This window comes from Lissotriton helveticus, chromosome 6, assembly GCF_964261635.1.
Source record: "Lissotriton helveticus chromosome 6, aLisHel1.1, whole genome shotgun sequence".
In the NCBI taxonomy this organism is placed as follows: domain Eukaryota; kingdom Metazoa; phylum Chordata; class Amphibia; order Caudata; family Salamandridae; genus Lissotriton; species Lissotriton helveticus.
In genome coordinates, this window is record NC_136067.1 from 1,617,228,031 (window position 1) to 1,617,242,166 (window position 14,136).

The window sequence follows — 14,136 nt, forward strand, 5'->3', positions numbered from 1 at the left end:
TTTGTGTAAATGGAAACTTGCAGGTGTCCTGCAATGTCTGCAGATTTGCTTTTGTTTGTCCCTTGGTGTATATGCACTATACAAAATACAGATCTCTTGACTTTGTCAATGCTTATTTTGTTCCTGTATGATGGTTCTACATGGCATATCTTTCATTTCTAAATATGCATTTAGGTAGCTAAATCCGGTCTATAAGAATAGGTGGAGTACAGAGACCGTTTAAATCTGCTTCAATAGCTAAATACATTGTGAATGGGGAAACTTCGTATTGTCTCTTATGAGCAGATTGAAGATTCCATAATATCTGGGCCACTTCATGCACACAGGAACCAATGCATATGTGCGCTCCCTTGTTGGGGATTTGTGGTTTGCATCATGCTTAACATTTATTGTGATACAGAACGCTGCTAGTCCTTTAGGGAAGATTAATCTCCATTTTGTTGTGATTTACCTATATGCTTTACCTGCAATGTACAACAGTTGTGGAATTTATGACTGTTCCTATTGCCTGGACTGGTACTGCAGATTTGGCATTAGTTTTCTAGAAACTCCCAGAAGACTGTGCAATCGTTGTTTGCGTTCTGTAGCACATTACGGTATCATTTTAGGGTATTCTTCTAAATCTAAGCCTTTCAGGCGTGATCCCTGTGTCTAAAGCTAAGAATGTCCTTGTTTCGTACTCTACTTGCTAGGAAGAACGACATTGCATATTGTAAAATAAGTCAGAAAGTCCAACATGAGAAAAACAGGACTTTAATAAAAGTGGCACAGCACTGCTCCATACAGTTCTCTAAGCAGAATGACACAAGACCTTCCAATTCGAATTCTAACTAACTGAGTGGCAGGTGCCACGTTTAAAAGTATACAGGGATTCAAAGGGAAAAAAGGAAATAACATTGCAACACATTTCTCCCCTAAGGAAAAACTAAGAAATACCATTAACACATTTGGTAACATGTCTGACATTCCACACTTTACCGTCCTGGGTGACAACACTATTGCGATTTGACTTTAACAATCTTAATAGGTTTACCAAATTTCAATTCACCTTTTATGTACAATGCCAGGCTTCCATATTCTGACCCATTCTCCAACAGTGAAAGAAGGTTCTTTGACTTTTATATGGACATCATAATGACATTTACTTTTGAGTTGTTTAACCTCCACTCTTTGGGCCACGTCATCAACACTGATGTCAGAGTTACAACACTTCGTAACTTTTTTGAACAACCAGGGACATAATTTGGAAATGGGATCTCTACCTCTCAATAAACAGAAAGGTGAAATGTCAGTGGTAGTGTGCGGAGTTATGCAGTACAACCAGTTTTTCTCTCAATTTATCCTTCCACTGGGCACCAAAGTTACGTACCCACAAAATGTCTTGTTTGAGAACCCTATTATATCTCTCCACCTGGCCATTTCCCTGAGGTTCATACAATGCTGTAGTCATATGTCTAGCATTAGAAAACTTAAGAAAATCAAACATCTCGTGGGACTTAAAATGCACCCCATTGTCAGAAATTAGGACTTCAGGATAACCTTCACGGGCAAAAACTTCTTTAAGGATTAGAATGACCCTTTCAGTAGTGGGGTTGGGTACAAGTTTTACTTCGGGCCATTTAGAACGATAACCAATTAACACCAAAGCAAATCTACAGTCTTGTGACAAAACATTGAAAGGGCCAGCTATATCCAAGCTTAATTTTTTCCAAGGTTAATCAGGCCATTGAATTGGAATGAGAGGAGCAGGGTCACAGTTACACATCTTTTCGCTGCTGACACATTCAGGACATTCTCCCACAACTTTGTCTACAAACCTGTCCAAACCAGGCCACCAGAAAAAAATCTAATCAACCTTTTCATTGAAGACCTGCCCAAATGACTTTCCTGACTCACCGACAAAATGTGGCTGCGAATAGATGATGGAGGAATACACTTCCCTTGTCTGAAGATCAAATCTCCTTCAATGACAAGTTCATCAGAAATTTTCCAGAAAGGAAAAATATCTGCCGGGACATCATTTTTAGAAGGCCAACCTATTCTAGTGTAATTAACAACTTTACGTAAAAGATCCTCTTTACTCGTAGTTCTTTTCCACATTTCCTCAAAAATGAAACCACATTTTCCAGATACAATTTCAATGATGTCAGCAACCACTTCATCATCTTCACATGTATCATCTGTAGTACATGGAAGATAAGAGTGCGGGAGACAAACGCAACCATCCACTCTTCTTTCCCTGCACGTTGAGACAAAACTCAACCTAAACCATACAGGCAGGCATCAACAGTGAGCACACACAACTTGTTCATACAGTATGGTTTAAGTGTTGGGGCAGCCATTATTTCAGCTTTTATATTATCAAAAGCTTCCTGTTGCTTTCTTCTCCAAACAAACTCTGCGTTTTTCTTTGAAAGCTCTCTCAAAGGTTCCATTTTGGTGGCAAAGTTCATGATAAACTCACTGTAATACTCGCAGAGTCCTGAAAAGGAAAGAAGTTTGTTCTTACAGTCGGGGGCAGGCGCCTTCAAAATAGCTTCAACAAGAGATTTTTTTGGAACACCTTCCTTGGACAGAGTGGGTCCCAGATATTCAACAGAATCTTGGTATAATTTGCATTTCTTCCTTTTAAGTGTAAGACCATACTCCTTGAGAGTATTACAAACATTTCTGAGATGCTCCGTGTGAGTTTTCTTGTCTGGAGAAAAAATTAAAATGTCATCTTAAACACTTCGTAATGTTGCATGTCCTTGATTTTGCTTTGTCCTTAAAAAAAATTGGCACATGGATCTCTGAAAAATGGATGCTGCTGACGCTAGTTCGAATGGAATCCTTTTAAATTGAAACAGACCTTGGGGTGTGATGAAGGCTGTCATATGCCGCAACTCTTTTGCCAGTTCTATCTGATGGTATGCAGACCTAAGATCAAGAGTTGTGAAAACAGTGTCTCCTCCTAACATACTCACTACCTCATTGATATTGGGTAAAGGGTGACCATCAATAAGGATATTGGTTTTTAAAGCTCTACGGTCAATGCATAATCTCAGACTTGTCCGGTTTGCGTGCTAGAACAACCGGGGAAACCCATTCTGAAGATTCTATTTCTTCAATCACACCACCAGCTAACATTTCTTTCAAAGCATCTCCTAACTCTTCTTTGACATTAATTGAACATTTCTCATTTTTTGTTCAACTGGTGATGCCCCTTGTTTGAGCTTGATAGCATGTGTGAAACCCTTAAGCTTTCCTAATTTCTCATAAAAAAACATTAGGAAATTCCTTTTAAATATCCCTCCTCCCTACATCTTCTTCTACTACCATGGCCGGTTCTTTGTTGCCGGGATTAAGGATGATTCCCAATTTCTATTGATCCCTCCAACCTAAGACATTACCACCCTTTTTAGCAACATATAACTTGATAAAAGCTGACCTTCCTTTAAACTCAATCTGAGAGGCAACATACCCAATAAAATCAATAGCAGAACCATTCAAAACCTTGAACAATAATAACAGGAGGACACAAATCCCCAATGGATTTCTTGGCCCCATATTTTTCATTGAAATAACACTGTCACAATGGACCAGGGTGAATCCGAATCTGCCATAAGTTCAAGTTCCTAATCTAAAAATTTAACAACACACTTAGGAGAACTTAATGTCTCTCCTTCAACAATACATGCATTTACCAATGAAACCACTGCCTTTCTCAACGTGGGATTCCTCGTTAGATGAATGATCACATTCAGTACATGTAATCTCAATAGGTTGATCACATGTTACATATGAAACTTCACTGTTATTAAAATTTCTATTTCTATCAAAAATTCTCTTCCTTTTATTTCTACAAGCCTTGGCAAAATGTCCCAATCTGCCGCACTTGTTCTTTACCTAAAACTGGGCAAAATGTAAAACAAGCAACACGGTTGTTACTACCACATCTATAACCTACCACATTCTTTGGCAACACATTTTCCTATTTGGGAATTTTGGGTTGAATTATTCATGGCACAGACTTGATCACAACTTTTGTCACATTTATCACCTTTAGCATTGACCTCCTCAATGGTCTTCAGCCATTTGTCGGATTGTTCAAATGCTTTGGCAGTAGCAACGGTATAGTGCAAACATAGTTGTTCTTGTGTTTTTTTTACTCCTTACATTCACAATAATTTGGTCTCGTCTCATCTGTTATGGCCGCAAAATTGCAAGAAATTACAAGTGTTCTGAGGGCAGTTAAAAAAATCATCAAACGACTCAATCTCTTTGTGATCTAGTGTAAAATTTGTACCTATTAAGTGCTATACTGGTGGTAGGTTTAAACCTAGTCTCCATGTGTAAAAGTGCTTCATTAAAGGTTCCCAGATCACCTTGAACCATAAGAAGTGTCCTAAATACAGCTTGCCCCTCTGAACCAAGAAAATGAAGGATTTTTTTCTTTCTTACTTTCATTTCCCATTCTCTCGCCATCAATGGCCTTCAAATATGTTGGAAACTCCTCCTTCCACCTGGTCCAAGGAATAGGAGGATCACCCTTGGATTGAAGGAATTTGGTTGGGGGCTCAAACTGCATAACTGTATAGTGGGAGTAACAAACTAAAAAAATGTAAAAGATATTGTAACAAAGAGACTAGTTAATTCAACCTAATGAGTGGGTGACAGTTAGAAGGGATATATACTTCAATGCAAAACGTAAGTAAATTATAACATTTCCTCTGCTACACAGCATAAAATTCAAATAGTTTAAACAAAATAATATTTTCCTTAAATCAGCTGTGCACATCAGCGTGATGTGCAAAATGAAGAAGAAAGAAGTTCATCAAAAATATTATTCATAACAGTACCTTATCCAGTGTATAGGCGTGCGTATTTACTTGAAGAAACGTACGAAGTTGAATAAATGCACAATCGAGTGCATCAATGTTGATTTCCCAGCTCCCTTGAAGAAATGTGCTGTCGAGCGCATAATCGGTGACTACAATGCTCCATAGGGATTTTTCCACAAATGTAGATACTCCCAAGATGGCGGCAACGTGATGACGTAGACCCACTACGTTACAACAAAACACACGTCCTGACGTCTACACGTGATGATGTATACACACTGATTGACATAACACTTTTAAGGAGTCCGGAGCGCCGAAGAAACAGGACATGGAATACCTCGCATCATCCAGCCGGAATACCAAAATGAGAAGACTCATCAGGTTTCCATGGTTCAAGGTGAGGGTGCCCCGGTGTCAATGTTGCTTGCATGGAGAAATGGAGAGCTGTTGACAGTCGAAAGATGCTGTACTCCAAACAGGTTACTCCAAATAGTAGAAAAGCAGTAAAAAGTCCATAGAAACACTTAGGAACAGGAAACGTTCGGTGGTAAATAACAGAAAAAAATTATCTTTGTCTTGGTTTTAGTGTAAATTTAAGATGAAGTGCAGATGTGAAGAAATAGAAATCTTGAAGGCCCAAATGTAGAATGTACCGCTTCTGTGCCCAAAATAGTAGCAGGTACCTTGATCCTCGTCGCCAATGTATAATTCCAGGTAAAGTAAGTCACCAAGTCCAAAATGAGAAAAACAGGACTTTAATAAAAGAGGCACAGTACTGCCCCATACAGGTCTCTAAGCAGAATGTCCAAATAGAATCACAAGAGATTCCAATTCTAATTGGAATTATAACCAACTGAGTGGCGGGTGCCACGATTAAAATGTATACAGGGAAATAAAGGGGGGAAAAAAGGAAACAACATTGCAACACATATCCAGCTAACTTGCCAGGCTGTGCATAGTTGTGGTGACAGATTTCCTCTGGCTTTTATTGCAAACTTTATTTTTTATGTACCCCACAAGAATGTATGATGGACGGAATGCTGAACAAATCAAACCTTCACCCGTAGTCACATATCTGGGTTTAATCCATAATTTGTGTGCTCGCCATGCCCGGTTTGGACCCAGCCATCTGCAAATCACTCTTTACCCTGCTCCCCATTGGAGCAGTTCAGCATGAACTGCCAGGCCAGGTCCTCCCTGGACCATAAACTAGCATCCTGGAATCTGTTTCGGGGTATCCCCCACCAGAGCGGCCCAGGCAGGTAAGAGCGTTGAGGGGAGGAGGGGGGGGGGGGGGGTCACTCGTCAAACGAAAAGTGAAAAGTAATTAATTAGTTTTTCTCTTGTTGCTGTCGAGTGCACAAGGCACCGCTCTTAACTGCATTGGCCGCTCCTGACCATCCTTCATCCTCCAGGTTAGCTTGAATCCAATGGCACAGTGAGCACGGGACCCACGACTGGGCATACCCGTACCACTTTGGACGACAAAAGCAAAAAGAACAGATGATAACTAAAAAATTCACCCTTAGTTGCAGATCTGGGTTTAATCCTTCATTTTTTCACTCCATAACACCCCAATCCGGACCCAAACGTTCCACTCTGTGGGTGGGGGTTATACTTGCATTTGTGGTTTAAGCAAAAGTGGTAGCCCTCCCCTGTGTCTGTAGCAGTTTTTAAAATTAGGGTGGGAGGGGCTGAGGGGTTAGTTGGTGTTAAATTTGTGTGGGATCCATTGCAGTTCTATTTGCTAGAAAAATATGGCTAGAAAAAGGTTGTTTTCGATCTACAGAATATCTGCCAACATTTTGACCTCACTTGAAAATGGTCGTTTTCTAGTCGGTTATGTGTTTGTTTGGTTGTCTAGGATTCTTTGTTCCTCCTCGAGTCTTTGTTCCTCCTCGTTATTTATGTTGTAATAACGGTATCTGCAAGCTCAGGAAGTTTGTGCTTGTTGCAACACTGAGTTGCAATGTAAAATGTCCCTTTATAAATGGGGAAAATGGAACAACCAGTTGTTGAAAATGGGCAGCTTCCAGTGGGGACTACTGGCAACAGAAGCATGTACCATGAGCACACACAATCCTCCACTACTATTCATTTGTGTATCTTGTAGACAAATACTGGGGGGGGCGCACACACACACACACACACACACACACACACACCCCCAGAGCCACACACACACACACCCAGAGCCACACACACCCACCCAGAGCCTCACACACCCACCCAGAGCCTCACACACCCACCCCCCAGAGCCACACACACACACACACACCCAGAGCCACACACACACACACACACCCAGAGCCACACACACACCCAGAGCCACACACACACACACCCACACCCAGAGTAACACACACACACACACACCCACCCACCCACCCACCCAGAGCCCCACACACCCACCCAGAGCCACACACACCCACCCACAAATACTGTGTTTTCGTCATGAAAGCAATGTATAGCACAAGCAATACAATAAAATTACTAGTAAGTGGAAGACTGTGTGCAGCTTGTTACATATAGTGCTGGGCAGGAGGTCTCCTGCTAGTTGAAGAGGGACATTTTTGGGGAGGCACAGTTTTGTAAATGTAGTTTTCTGTTTAAAAAGACTGAAATATATCTTTTTTACAACACAACTAAGTGTATTGCGCAGCAAAATAAATATAAAAATAAAAATGTTAGAGGAAAAAAGCGAAGAACCTGGTGTGGGGGGGGGGGGGGGCTTGTGGAGAGATACTTTATAGGGAAGTAAAGTTTGGGAGATTTTTTAGCAATTTACAAGGCATTGTATGAAAACATGGATGTATAGCAGAACATTAATTAAGGAACTGCTTACACCTGTTCAAAAGATGCGCCTCAGCTCTTAAACAGAAATAAATGCTGCTTTGTGTTTGAGGAAGTTTGAGTGGAATTGTTTTAAGTAAAGCCAGATGCGATATCGTGTTTTAGAGGAATATTTAGGTTATTGGAAGAAGGTATAATGGGAACTATGACGCTTACCAGGTAACAGTAATTGGGGATTTAGGGAAGCAGCCAACTATAACATACATACTGTGATTCGGATGAGCTGTGTGCATTAAAATCACTGTTTCTGTACCCATTCTGTACACATGTTTCTGTACCCATTTCAAGGTGTTTAGTACTTGTTGCAAGACCAAGGTGAGAGAAGGATGTTTGCAGCTGGAAAAATGCTAAGTGAGGATTTATGTTGTCTTTGTTCTTGAGCAATCTGGTTAGCTTGTACTTTATCTTTTCAGGTTCTACAGTTGGGGTGTACAAGTCTTTATTTTGTCCTTTTTAGGTCTCGCGTGGCGTACTGCGCACATGCGCAGTCGAGCTCGTGAGATTTTATGTCTCAGAGTGAACTTCACTAGCGAGGGTTAAGCCCGCCCCTCTTCTCCATTGGCTGGCCTCCTAAACGGTGGCCAGCCATTGGAGAAGAGGTCCTAGTGATGTTCTTCTTTCTCTTTAAACCCCGTCCTTATCAGATTGGGTTCCTTGACTTACTGCTGAAGTAAGATCTTAGAGAACTCCGTCTCGGCTGAAAGCGCTGCGTGCTGGTGGTGTTCGCATGAGCTCTATCTAAACTCTACCCGTATTTTGTTAAGTGTTGGTAAAAAGTACTGTTGATGCCATAAGGTATAGGGAATTAAAAATAACACTGGGGGATATAGCGGGCCTCTGAATTTGTAAATGCAACTTTTAAATAACCTTTTTAGCTGCTGGAGAATTCACGACATTGACCTCTCACCCGCACAATAAAAATGACTTCCTAAACGCCCTCCGCTGTTTTAGCGGGATTCGGGGACTACATCTCACCCCTGCGCCATCTTTGTTAGCGCTCTAGTGTCTGGCTTGCCTGCAACTGCATTCCTATTTAGGTGGGCAGTGCTGGCGCGCGTCCATCTTAGAAAACTCAGTCTCGGCTGAAAGCGCTGCGTGCTGGTGGTGTTCGCATGAGCTCTACCTAAACTCTACCCATATTTTGTTCAGTGTTGTTAAAAAGTACTGTTGCTGCCATAAGGTATAGGGAATTAAAAATAACACTGGGGGATATAGCAGGACTCTGAATTTGTAAATACAACTTTTTTTTTTGTAATTTCTTTTTATTAAAATTTTAAAACATAACCAATAAAGAAACGAGGCAATACAATTGTTACAAATGGTGAAGCGTCCTGCGAGTCAGGAAAGCATACAACTTTGGTACAGTCAACAATACAGGATTGGGGAGAGCAAGGGGAATTGCAAGGCAGGAGGCATTTTAGCTGAAACAGGAGTAGGAATGTCGGGTCAGGGGGAAGGTGGAGTGGTCTCGACATGTGTGAAGGGAGGTGTACATATTTCACCTCGATAGGAGTTCCATTGGCCCCAGACTTTCCCCCATTTTCGGGGCCTGCCACGTACGTTGTCTTCTCTCTAAACATACACCAGTCCATGTTTTCCTTCCATGCCAGAGCAGTGGGTGGCCTCTGAGAACCCCACAATTGCGCAATATCTCTTGGCAATCAATTTCCCGAGGGTCACCCACTGAGTCTGAGCCACATCATAGTCAGTCGGCTCCCAAACATTCAACGAACATCTCCTAGCTTGAGGCAGCAACGTAACACCCGTGACCTCTTCCATAACCGCATGCACTCGGTTCCAATAACGCACAATCGCCGGGCACTCCCAGAGTATGTGAAGAAAAGTGCCCAGTAGACTGCATCCACGCCTACACATCCCGTCCGAGGAATATCCCATACTAATAAGGCGAGGACCAGTCACATAGATCCAGTGGAGGATTTTAAGCTGCACAAACCAGAGACGAGCCGGAATTGCAACCTCCTTCGGCGAAGATACCGCAGACTGCCAGTCTTCATCGTCCAACTCCAGACCATCGCCGGTCCATGCCTCTCTGAGACGGTCTAAGAGGTCAACCCGATTATTTATCAACTTTTTATAGATCAGCGAAATTGTACTGTCGGGGACGTGCCCGTCCAGTACCCGGTCTTCAAGTGGGGATGCCTCCGGGATAGTAGTACCCGACGGAAAAACCGAGGTCAACGCATGGCGAATCTGCACATAATGGAAAAACTCCCTATCACTCAACTCGTATTCCGCCTTAAACTCCTCAAAAGTCTTGACCCTGTCCTTATTCACTCTGTATATACCAATCACGTCCCACCTATCAAAGCCTTTCGTCTTCCACAGGGAGCCAAGCCTCTCGGATGCGTAAAGTGGAGTCGCTCGAGTCAATCTATCCTTCCAGCCCATTGCAGCATTTGCGCGATACCATGTTTGCACCGCTATCTTAGTCGGACCTGTGAGCGTCTTCCCGGCAGATTTTGTATAGAGCGCCCTGTTGTAATCTCCGCCAGGCAACAGCCACTTGTCCATTTCGAACGCGGGGTTCTTCGCAGGACCATATGTGCCATGATTGATTGCTCCCAGCTGGGAGGCCCAATAATAGCGCCTAATATCTGGGAGTGCGATTCCACCATCGTACCAGGGGAGTGTCAGCTTGGCAAGGGCAATGCGGGACCGCCCGCCCCATATCAGTTGTCTCTGTAGACCTTCCACCTCTCGAAAGTAGCTCACTGGGATAACGTCAAATGTATTTTGTAACACATATAAGAACCGGGGCAGTGACATCATCTTAAATAACGCTGCTCGTCCGAGGGGGTAAATACAACTTTTAAATCTTTGTAGCTGCTGGAGAATTCACGACATTGACCTCTCACCCGCACAATAAAAATTACTTCCTAAACGCACTCCGCTGCTGTAGCGGGATTCGGGGAATACATCTCACCCCTGCGCCATCTTTGTTAGCGCTCTAGTGTCTGGCTTGCCTGCAACTGCATTCCTATTTCAGCAAGACAATGCAGGCGCGTAGTGCTCGCGCGCAGCGATGGGCTGGAGATGCGCCAGAGATAAGCCCGTCCGCGCCTAGCGCCAAGATTGCTGCCAGTTTGCTACCTGCCCGATTAAATTACTCTAAGGAGGCTCTACTGAGTATAGGAGATAAGGTAAGGGGCGGGGCTCAAAAAGATCCACCACAGACCTCCGCTAACTTAGACTGTGGCCTGATCAACAGTAGATCCCTAGTCAAACACCATCAGGAGGTGTCGGGATTGTTGGAAGACATGGACCTGGATGCTCTTTTTATCACGGAGACCTGGACCAGTGCTGATTCCTCTGAGCTGGGCTTTGCCTGCCATGAAGGGTATTAGATATTTCATAAACCCAGGTCCCAGGGAAGAGGTGGGGGGGTCGGGGTCATTTTTAAGGAGAGGTGGAACTTTGCTCCCCTTCAGATTGATGAGGTCGTAGGGATAGAACTGCTGGGCTTCACCCTGCAAGAAACTAAAGGAAGGTTGCTAACCGGTATGGTTTGGTTCGAGGCATGTGGGCTGCTAAATTCATATCTTAGCATTAGATCGCCGCCTAGTGTTGGGCTCGGATGATTGCACATTGTTGTCCTGGAAGAGTCTTCGAAGTATCCTGAGATAGGTGGCTCCTCCCCTGGACTACAGTGCGCATGGGCATCGGCTCCATCCCCAGATTGTTTTTTTCCGCCATTGGGTTCGGATGTGGTCTCGACGTCTTACTGTCGGAACCAAGTAAAACTATCTTTTACCGGCCAAAAGGCCTCGATTTTCTTGCGTCGGTATTGTCTGCGCTCGGTCTCGAGTCTTCCGTCTCTTGAAGCCGGAATAAGCGGAGTTTTCTTCGCTTTCTAAACTTTGAGGCCTTCTCATCGCGACACGACAGCGAGCCTTTACGGACATGGAGCGGAGCCCGTTCAAGTACTGCCCGCTCTGTGGGTCCAAGTACCCACACATCGATCTACACCCCGTGTGTAACAAGTGCCTTTCACCGGACCACGACGACGGCAAGTGCAAGGCCTGTGCACAGTTCCGCTCCAAGAAAACTCTCAAGCTTCGGCGCGCGGTGCGCTTGGAAGCTAGGCAAGCGGCCCCAGATCCGGAGAACATCTTCGGCGACCCGGAAGAAGAGGTCCAGGGTCACCTTCTACAAATCTCCCCATCACAGACGGAGGTCGAGGCGGATCCGGGAGACGACGACGGAGTCGCGGGTCAGGTCCTCGAATACGTCGAAGAGGTAGGAGGCGACGATGAGATTTATGGGGCCGCGGCGGATAGCTCTGCGGACGAGCTCTGCCCCGAAGGTTTCGAGGATACCGACCGGGACACGGGATCGCCTGTCGGCCTTACCCAGGACCCGTTGCCGCAAGCCACAGCCCCGCCTTCGGGCCCGGCTACGGACTCACTTGCTGGGCACGATGTTTCGAAACCGAAACTGAAACCGTCGGGGTCGTCAACACCTAAAATGGCCGACCCGAAATCGAAACTGAAACCAAAGGACTCGAGTGTCCCTAAGATGGCTGCCGTGCCTGTGAAGAAGTCGGTGCCCGTCACCCCGTCGGCTCCGTCGACCTCCGGTCCGCAGAAGCCGAGAAAGTCTGTCGATTCCGATGCTCCGAAATCGAAACCGACGCCCGAGGACGGGGCCCCCAAGAAAGATGGTCGGCACGGATCAGCGGCTCCGGCGCCGTCCAAGCCCGCCAAGGTCGGCTCCAAAGAGGCTACGCACAAGAAGTCTGCGCCCCGGCCTCAAGATTCGGAGGTGCCGAAGACGGTTTCCGCGCCCAAAACGCACAAGGCCCGCGAGGACGTCGGATCCGAGGGACCGCTCAAAGCATCCTTGTCGGCGACGAAACCCACTGGCAGTGTACCGTCCCCCATTGCGGAGTCACTGCAGAGAATCAGGGAAAAAGCCTTTGCTCCATCGGCTCCGATGCCATCACCGCAGCCGCAGAAGGACGCTCCGGCTAAGCCTTCTGGGAAACTCCTCTTTCTCTTGCCACCTAAGGAGGCGCCGAAAGCGTTTTCGACGAAATCGGCTCCGAAACAGGGTTCCTCGCTGCCTGACCCTCTTCCACGTCGTGTACTCGAATCGGAAGACGATTCAGAGCATTTCATTGATGCTGCCACCGGCAAGCTGACACTCTATAAACGGAAGATCACTTCGGAGCCGGTGGACCCCTACGTCATCCCGTTGAAAAAGAAGAGGGTGCCCCTTGACGCCTCAGGCCTCACGGAACCGATTCAGCCTCCTCCAAGACGGAGCCCTACTCCCTCCCCAGAACACTCTGTGGGTGAGGAATATGATGAGGATGAACAGTACAATTTCCCTATCGATGAACCTGATGTACAACCAGATTCTTACGACGACACTGGTGACCAGAACACCCAAGGTGTGAGCCAAGACCCGCAGACCTTTAATGCACGTGCATCCCCGACTGAGGACTCGGCAGGATTTCATGCACTAATTGAACGGGCGGCGGCCAATCATGATGTGGACATGCATGCCGACCCGGTCGAGGAAGACTTCCTTTTTGACACCTTTGCCATATCTGAAAGGACAGTAAAGACACTTCCTATGCTGAAAGGTGTTCTCAAACATGCTGGGGACATTTTTAAGGAGCCTACGAGGGCGAGAGTGGTCAACCCTCGCATTGAAAAGAAGTACAGGCCTGCACCTGCGGACCCCGTCTACATCCGGGGACAATTGCCACTGGACTCTCTTGTGGTTGCCAATGCCAGGAAACGTGCCAACTCCCAGACAACGGGTGAAGCTCCTCCCCCGGATAAGGAGTCCAAAGTGCTTGAGGCAGGAGGCAAAAGAGTGGCTGCACAGGCGGCAAACTTTTGGCGCATCGCAAATACACAGGCGCTCCTGGCGCGTTATGATAGGGCGCACTACGACACCCTAGAACAGGTTATACAACACCTGCCCCCACAGTTCCAAGAAGGCACCAAAATGCTTATTGAGGAAGGAAAGCTAATATCAAACGCAGCCATCAAGTGTGCACTTGACGCTGCGGACACAGCTGCTAGGGCTATCAACACTAGCGTTATGCTGAGAAGACAAGCCTGGCTCCGCATCTCAGGGTTTAAGCAGGATATTCAGACAACAATTCTGAATCAGCCAGTCAATCCTGATAGTCTGTTTGGTCCGGATGTTGACACCACCCTAGAGAAAATAAAGAAGGACACGGAAACTGCTAAGTCTATGGGGGCCCTGCAGTCCCAACAGTTTCGTGGCAGCAATTTTCGTCGCTCAGGTGCACGTGGAGTCACCAGAGGACAGATGGGTCAACAATCCCAGTTCTCCAAAGGTGGGGCGCAATCCTCGTTCACTAAACAGAACAAGGGAGGTTATAGGAATAACAGCAACAGAGGTCGCGGCAGAGGAAACAACAGCTCCCGCACCTCTACTCCAAGCAAACAGTGACTTTCTG

At 45.6% G+C, this 14,136-nt stretch overlaps 1 protein-coding gene across 1 annotated transcript in view; it reads left to right on the forward strand.

Annotated features, from left to right (window-relative positions):
• The window catches only part of RAB1A (RAB1A, member RAS oncogene family), a 176,126-nt gene that overhangs the window by 43,702 nt on the left and 118,288 nt on the right, over positions 1 to 14,136 (forward strand). The window lies entirely within an intron of this gene.